We start from the raw sequence: 9581 nt of genomic DNA on the forward strand, positions 1-9581 counted from the left end.
TAAGACAGTTCTATTGGAATCCTGATAGGAACTAGATTGATAGACTATCCCCTCCCCTCCCTTGCCCTCTCCTCTGCATATTATTATCTGCATCTACTCCATATATTTTATGTGCTTTGGTAGATTGAGAATTTCCCTTTTACACCCTAAGGAATAATTTACATTAATATCTATGATCTTAGCTCAGACTTTCCTTGCTTTGTTATGCTTGGTTGAAAACTGGAGTCATGATGTATATTGCCATTTATTGAATGTCATGGACTATTTAATAAAGCAATAGAATTGCTGGTAGCATTCAGTTGACCATAAAGTCCCTCACAACCTTGAGCATACACACGCAAATCTACCTCTAAAATTAATGCCAGTAATAAGTGCTCATACACATCCTCAGATTAGATATGCATTCTCAAAGTTTGCTATGTCTGCAAGTAATACACCAAGACTGAAATCTAATATCTAATCAGTGTAGAAAATAATGTATAGGACTTAGGGAGTCATAGTTTTGAGTAGACAACTACATAACTGTAGTGCTAATGAAAAGGAAGTCCATTGTAATCAATTGCACTTAAAATGCATTTAGTACAGATATACAAGAAGCAACAAAATATTACTTATAATCTTAACTACTTAAAATCCATTTTACGTCCAAGAAGGGATGATCTGCACTTGAATTTCTGGTATGACATAGTTGCCAGCATCTAAGAACTCCTTTTTTGCCTGGGGAAGCAAAGATATAGCTATAAACCCAGGACTAAGCCCCACTGCAATCAGTGGGGCTTGTATGTAAGTAGACGTATAGAGAATTACACAAAGACTCTCATTATACAGTCTCCCATCACCACTGGTCCAACAAACAGCATACAGTCCACTTGGACAGGAAGGACTAGATCTTTATGGAAACAGGAGAAACACAGAGTCCATCTCACATGCTGGTTTCAGAACAGAACTGGGCACTCCCCAAACAGTTCACCAAACAGTTATTAAGAAAATTGAATCTGCCAGGAAATCAGGGAGGTGTCTATAGTAGAAGTGAGATGAGGTTGTAGCAGATTTGCAGCTGGAATATACTCACAGGATTTCGAAGAAGTAGGTATGGCTCATGCAGTCATGGACAAATCTGACGGCAATTGTTTACTTTGCTCCATTTCACTTCTCCAAGGAAATGGAGACATTCCTGGTGGATGTAAAGGAACAGATCTGTCCTTCATTTTCGCACTTGGTTTGGTTTTTGGGGTGTGGCTGGCACTGCATTTCGAAGCCTCAGCTGCTAAAAAAAGAAGAAGAAGAAAAGAAAAACACAAGAGCTCAGTTGATGTGGGACTAGAAGGAAGTGACTTACCACTTCATACATTTGGTATTCATTCACCAGATAGTTTTTTTTCCTAGGTTACCAGCGATGCTAGGTAAAGATCACACATTACAGCTCAAAATTGTTCTGTGTAAAGGATCAGGGAGGTTTTGTTCTGTTTGTTTAAAAATGTAGAATGAACCCAGTGCTCCTGAAGTGTTCTAGAACTGAAGTACTCTAGAAAATCCTGAAGTGTACTAGAACTCACATCTGGACAAAATGGAAAATTTTTAAACTCTTCCTTACATTAGAGTACCGTAAGTCCACCTGACCTGGTTAAAACTCCTGTGCCACACAATTAGATCATCGTCAAGGGTCAGTTCCTTCCCTGGATGAGCCCATGACTCAAGTCTTCCAACTTTAACTCTAATGAAGGAGTTATTTGGGAAGGTTACCAAGTTTGTAACATCAAAACTTGCCTCTGATTCTCCACTTTCATCAAAACTCAAAGCATTTCCAGCACTGTTGTTGAGCAAGATTCCCCTCAGAAAATGATGGAGCTATATTGAAAAAGAAAATTACTAGATATTACGATATCCAGACAGAGTTTATCAAAGCACATTCTCCTCTAAAAGCAGATGGTGCATGCAGCAGCCATCTCCTAAGACTAACTAAATTATTTGACTCAGGTGTTAGATCTAGAGGGGTTCTGAATGCCACTCAAATGTCTCCTCTTGTTACCACTGTTTCCCCAACCAGCCAGCCAGCCAGCCAGCTCTGGATGTGAATACTTCCAAGAAGTATTTATTTATTTATTTATTTATTTATTTATTTATTTATTTATTTATTTAAACAACTTATATGCTGCCCCATCTCATGAGCCTTGGGGCGGCTTACAATCATTAAAATCACATATAAAAATGTGAAAAATACAAAAATAAAATAAAATAAAATAGTGGATCCAGCCTGGTCAATTTAAACCAACAAATAAACCATTAACAGTTAAAATAGCATTTAAATAAAAAGGTCTTTGCCTGGCGCTGCAAAACAACTAAGGACGGCGCCAGGCAGACCTCTCTGGGGAGCGCATTCCATAGGTTGGGCACCACTGCAGAGAAAGCTCTCCTCCAAGTACCTAACCTCCGAATGTCCTTCACGGAGGGTTCCCAGAGGAGGGCCTCTGCCACCAATCTCAGGGGGCGGGAGGGCATATATGGACATAGGCGCTCCTTTAGGTAACCAGGGCCCAAGACGTTCAGGGCTTTGTAGGTGATAACCAGCACCTTGAATTGGGCCCGAACTTCAATGGGGAGCCAGTGGAGCTGACAGAGGACTGGGGTTATATGAGAACAATGCCCAGTCCCCGTCAGCTGCCTGGCAGCTCTATTTTGCACCAATTGAAGTATCCGGACCTTCTTCAAGGGCAGCCCCACGTAGAGCGCATTACAGAAGTCTAATCGAAAAGTGACCAATGCATGTGTCACTGTTGCCAGGCAGTTGTCCTCCAGGTAGGGACGCAGCTGATGGATCAGCCAAAGCTGAAGGAAAGCGCTCCTCGCCACCGCTGTCACCTGAGCTTCCAGTGAAAGCTCTGGGTTGAGGAGCACTCCCAAGCTGTGGACTGTCCTTAAGAGGGAGTGCAACCCCATTCAGGACAAGGTCCAGGTCCCCCATCCCAAAGCCCGATCCACCTACCAACAGGACCTCCATCTTATCTGCATTGAGCTTCAGTTTATTGGCCCTCATCCAGCCCATTACCTCGGCCAGGCACCGGTTCAGGACATTCTTCCTACATGTCCCAAAACGCAAGTTTCCCTTTTCCAACTAATTTTACTCCTGGCAGGTTTCAGGTCAGAGTTTTCAAGGATTTTGGTGTGACCAACAAGAAACAATGAACATGACTTTCTCCATCTCTGAATCATATGCTAGCCTGCTTTTTAGAAATCATGTGAGCATGATTATCAATTACCGCATTTTGTTAGGAGATGCCTGTTTTTCTACTGTTAATAACCTTCTATGTGCCAAACCAGATATGCACCAAATATGCAAGATCAACGGTATAGGGTGGCAAATGCTTAAAGCATTCAAATGTGCATGCAGTGTTACCTTTATACAACCACTTAGAACTCTGCAAAGAAAAGCAAAAGAAGAGGATCCACTGCTTCTGCCCAGGAAAGGCCAAAGATCATCTTCCGTGCAGCAACACTCCAGGGAGTCAGAATGCTGCAATTCTTAGTTGCATGGTCATTGGGTTCATGCGCACGCACGAGAGAGATAGATAGATGACCCATCATGCAAAATCGGTCTTCAGCCATTGTGTCATCCTCACCTGCCATGGCTCTGCATCATGACTTGCCTGATTCCCTCTGCCTCTTCCCCATTTTGAACTCCATTTGAATGCAGCATGCATTGTGTGTGCTACTGCATACACAGTGTTGTAGACATTGTAACTGTGGCCAGTCATCTTCCCTTCAAATACTGTACTGGGATGTGTCTCCAAACTTTCATTCCCAGTACACAAATTCCTGCTTTTCAAATATATCTGGGAAGTGTTGAAATGGCAGTGAAATGCCTGCTCCCAGAAATTCTGAAAAAATATTTCTCCTTTTCTCCAGGGAGGCTTCATGGTGTGAACAAGTGGAATCCAGGTGGTTGCTTGGCCTGAAGAGCAAAGGTTATGGCACCATGGAAATGCTGGATGTCCCACATCTGTTGAATGGAGAGTGATTCAAAATCCCATTGGGTTGTTGAAATCCACACTTTCTCCAAGGGTGGCCATGACCAAAATGTTGCTACAAAGAACATCATTCTCAGATTCTGCCAGGATGGGTGTTCTCCATTTACAAAACAGGCACTGACCTTTCCTTCCATGAGAATGGGATAATTTCCCAGCACTTCTAAAAGCTGGACTGCATATTCATCCAAATAAGTCCGCTCCAGAAAGCGAAATATGAAGGCATAGCAGATATCATTCTGGGAAAGCAGCGGTACCATGGTCTGCAAGAACTTGTCCCCATGGTCATCGTCCACAGCCAGCAGCCCAATCCATGTCCATCCAAAATGCTGAAGTAAGCGCACAACCCCCAGATACTGATGGGATTCCCTGGGCACCATCTGGTACAAAAAGGGGAATTCTGTCTTGTCACCATGTGCTGGGGAAAAGGACCCATAAGTGAGCTGAAATCAAATGCATCAATTTGTGGATTAGGAGAGAATGTCAGCTTCTATCCCATGAAATTTAGATGATCCCATGGAAAGAGCCTACCTGTGGGGTCTTGTACATGGCAGTGATGATGGACATGATTTCAGAGGCTTCAGTCACAAGTCCTTCAACGACAGCAGCTATTTTTTTCTGAACAACACACCTGAAGTTTGGGACAAATCTGTGGTATGAGCAAAGGAGGCCCATGGAGGCCTTATATCTCATCCTCGCAATGTAGTAGCCATTGAGAATGTGGAAGCCCAGAGTGAGGTTTGGCAGGATTTGGGGATTCCCTTTGATCTCGTCTACAGCAAAGGACAAGGCCAGGATGTGCTGGTACATCTTTGGCATGGAACTGCAATGAGAATAATTCAATCCTACAGTATGGTTATAAAAAATAGAATGAATAGATTTGTTTGTCTCAATTATTTATGATTCCCATTTTTTTATGCATGATCATTCATATCTCAGTTTAATGCACTTTTCCCATAAATGTGTAATGAATTTGGAGATTTCCACCCAATAGATATTTTCCCCTAATGTATGCATGTTGAGGGAAGATACGTTACACAAACAAGAAGAACTGAACAAGCCAAAGCATGATAGTGTTTTCAGAGGGTTTTTCCAAAGTATAATAAAGTTTGTCCAAATGGTGTACCAGAAATGGTGTTCCAAAGTGGCTTTTCCGAACATGGGCATTAAAAAGAGAGAGAGAGAGAGACCTCATTGCCTTCTCCAAGTCCATTCATTTTCTCATCACCATGAAATAGGAACCTGCCACTGCACACTTCCCATCACTCAGACATGAATGCACAAACTTACCCGATATCGTCAGTTTGAAAAGAAATGTTTCTCCCTACATTTTGCACTCCTTCCCAGAACTGCCTCATCATTCCTAAACTGAGTGTATTGAGTTTGCTTTAGTTGTTGATCTACCTGGATATTACTGCGAAACAATGGTTCTCTCAATGGTTAGGAGGTTCATTGGCCTTTGCAGAATCCAAAACCCTTCGAACAACTAGCCAGAGAAGTTTCAGTGCTAGAGACTGCCTGGTCATTCTTTGTCTTCAGCTTCTCTCTCTGTTTTGGGGGAATTGGTGGGAAAGGGGCACATTAGAAGAAGGAAGATTTATTTTGAAGTAATTGACAACTTGCTCTAGTGGAAAATGACACACTATTGCAACAAAAGATGCAAATGCACTCCTAGTTAGGAAGAAGTGTGCCATTCACATGGCAAAGAGATGTCTTTGGTGATGTCTGTGATTTGTGGCTCCTTCATATCTGTGCATCTATATGCTTTATCAATGGAAAGAGAGAGTCTCAGCAAGTCATATTTAGAGAAACTTCCAGATTGTTAAAGCAGTATCATAGTAAAACAAATCATCTAGGAATGTCCTGACTGGAGCAAATACTATTTCAGGCTGCATGAACAGAAATATCACTTCCAAACCAAGTGATGTACTAGTTCCATTCTACTCAGCACTAGACCTAAACTGGAGTTCTTTGTCCACTTCTGGGCACCTGAGCTTTAAAAGATGCAGAGAAGCTGGAAGGAGTAAAGAGGAGAGCAAAAAGGATGGTTTGCGAATGGGAGACAAAGCCCTGTGAGGAAAGATTTAGAGAGCTGGGCATGTTCAGCCTTAGGAAGAGAAGACGGAGGGGCAATTTTATCGCATTATACAAGTACCTCAAAGGCTATCACAGAGAGTAGGGCAAGATCTCTACTTGTGCTCTAAAAAGTGCAGGAGATGGAACAAGAGACTTAAGTTAAAAGAAACCAGGCTAGAAACCAGGACGAATATCCTGACTGTGAGAGGACTATGACAATGCAACCTCTTACCTGGAGAAGTTGTGGCCTCTCCCTCACTGGAGGAATTCAAAAAGCATTTCAACAGTCAGCTGAGTGGGATTGTGTAACTCAGTGTCCTGCAACTTGAGGGCATTGGACCATATGGCCTTCTGTCCCTTTCCAACTCTACTCTTCTATGATTCTATCCATTCATATGGCAGGAGCCAAATCATTCACAACCCCAAGGTGTTCTAGAAAGCTACTTTTTTCATCCGCAAATAAATCATGTTACATAAACAACCTTTTCTCTGTTATTGTGAATTCAACAAGTTGGAGGATAAAAAAGAAAGAAAGAAAGAAAGAAAGAGGGAGGGAGGGAAAACTTACGCAGCTTCATCAATCAACATCTGTGTGGGTTGCTGCACAAAAGAGGTGCTGTTTTGAAAGTAGAAAACTTGAGAGACAATCGCACCTATGACGAACATGCCTGGCTGATAAAATTGGTGGGGTGTAGGAAGGGGATCTGTCAGTATAGCACAGCTAATAGAATGAGTCTCACATTCTGTATGCAAATGCAAAACAAGCATCAGAACTCCTAGAACCACCATCTTCATGCCAACATTCTCATCAGGATTTGGATCCCTCTGTTCTCCAAAAATTCATTTAGGTCATTCTTTCATGAATGGGTTGTGATACTGTACATACATAGATGCAAAACAGCCATACTTGCTTTGTTGCAACTTCATTGCCACTTTCTCTTTCTAGATCCTTTGCAAAGATGACACTACTTACATGTTTGTCCAAACATTTTGCAGGAATCGTACGTGCATTGGAAAGGACAGGAGCTGCCTATCTGCAGATCAAAGAAGTTTTTATCACACTGTAATTATATAAGCAGTGAGAAGCGTAATCATGTAAAAAGGGTTGGATGGAAAGGCCATATGCAAGGAGTATGAAAACCACTAATTTGGACAGTGACAGGGGAGTTGATCACATCCCCCAGAGGGTCAGTGTTTCCCACGGCATGACACAAAGGAAAGCACTTAGAAATGATAATGGCCATCTTTTTTGTTTTGACTTGCAGCACATGAGAATGGAAGATCCCTCCTGACTTCATAACCGGGATTGATGATATGGCCTAGAGGCATCCCAAATCCACTCCTGAGCCTCTCTCTGCTCCTTCCCTTCATCTCACATTAACTCAGGACTTTGGGCAAGCCAACCTGCCTGGGGATTGCACTGCATCAGGTTCTCCATTGCCTGGTGGGGTGGTGGAAGGAAGGAATACTCAGCATTGTCACCATTGTTCCAATGCCTGGCTCACAGTTGTGCCATGTGACACTCCCTAAATACTCCGAATGTGCCCACCCCTTCATGCATGTGAAGCTCTGTGGGTAGCCCTGCCCTGGGTCTCCATAAAGGGAATGAGATTCATGAGAAATTACTGAGAATTTCAGTGAAAGGCATAGATCTTTCTTTCACAGATAGTTTAAATGGCTGCAGCAGAGTCAGACTTCTTAAGCAAGTGGGAATGATTAGAAAGGGCATGACACACTCAAAAGACACACTTATTTTCTGCCATTAGAGCGGTATTGTGTGCATATCTGAAATTCTTGCTATTTCTCCCAGCAATTTTAATTCCAGCTTGTGATTCATCTAGCTTGGCCTTTCGCATGATGAACTCTGTGTATAAGTTGAATACGCAGGGCATCATTATAAGGCCTTGCTGGACTCCTTTCCTAATTTTGAACCTATCTGTTGTTCTATGTCCAGTTTTCACAGTTGCTTTCAAATTGCATACAATTTGGTTGCATACAAATTCCTTAGGAGACAACTAAGATGGTCTGTACTCCCATTTCTTTAAGAACATGCCACAATTTGTTGTGATCCACACAATCAAAGGCATAGTGAATGAAGCAGAAATAGATGTTTTCCTGACCATCTCTAGCTTTCTCCATGATCCAACATAAGTTGGCAATTTGATCTCTAGTTCCTCTGCCTCTGCAAAAACCTGCCTGTACTTCTGATAGTTCTCGGTCTACATACTGCTGAAGTCTAGCTTGTAGGATTTTGAGCATAACCTTGCTAGTGTGTGAAATGAGTGGAATTGTACAGTAGTATGAACATTCTTTGGCATTGCCCTTCCTTGGGATTGGAACGTGAACTGACCTTTCATAATCCTGTGGTCACTGTTAAGTTTTCTGAAATTGCTGGCATATTGAATGTATTACTTTGACTGTATAGTCTTTTTTGATTTTGAATAACTTACCTGGAATGCTGTCACCTCCACTGGCTTAGTTTGATTGATTGATTGATTGATTGATTGATTGATATCCTGCCTTTTTCCTATAAAGGGCTCATGGCAGCTTACATCATTCTCCTCCTCCATCTAATCCCCACAACAAAAACCCTGTGAGGTAGGTTGGGCTGAGAGTCTGTGACTGGCCCGAAAACACCCAGTTGGCACCATGGCTGAGTGGGGACTAGAACCCAGATTGTCTGAGTCCCAGTCCCATGCTTTTAACCACTACACCACACTGGCTCTTTGTTGTTGCTAACTCTTCCCAAGACCCATTTTACTTCACACTCCAGGATGTCTGGCTCGAGGTCAGTGACCACCCCATCGTGGTTATCAAGGACGTTAAGATATTTCTTGTATAGTTCATCCATGTAATCTTGCCCCCTCTTTTTGATCTCTTCTGTCTCTGTTGGGCCCTGCCATTTTTGTCCTTTATCATGCCTATCTTTGCATGAACCATTCCCTTCCTATCTCCAATGTACTTGAAGAGATCTCTAGTCTTTCCCATTCTATTGTTTTCCTCTATTTCTTTGCACTGTTTATTTAGGAAAATCTTCTCATCTCTTCTAGCTCTTCTCTGGAATTCTGCATTCAGTTGGGTATATCTTTCCCTCGCTCCATTGCCTTCCACTTCCCTTCTTTACTCAGTTATTTGTAAAGCTTCCTCAGACTGACATTTTGCTTTCTTGCATTTCTTTTTCTTTGGGATGGTTTTGATTGTAGCAAAAATGTTGTGAACCTTCATCCATAGTTCTTCAGGTACTCTGTACCAGATCAAAACCCTTACATCTTTTCCTCACCTCCACTATATATTCATAAGGAATTCTATTTAGGTCATAACTAAATGGCCTAGTGATTTTCCCTACTTTCTTCAATTTAAGCCTGAATATTGCGATAAGGTCATGATCTGAACCACAGTCATCTCAAGGACTTGTTTTTACTGACTGAATAGAGCATCTTCATCTTTGGCTGCAAAGCACATAATCAATCTGATTGATGAGCA

Source organism: Varanus komodoensis, unplaced genomic scaffold (genome assembly GCF_004798865.1).
Source record: "Varanus komodoensis strain SLA01 unplaced genomic scaffold, ASM479886v1 scaffold208, whole genome shotgun sequence".
In the NCBI taxonomy this organism is placed as follows: domain Eukaryota; kingdom Metazoa; phylum Chordata; class Lepidosauria; order Squamata; family Varanidae; genus Varanus; species Varanus komodoensis.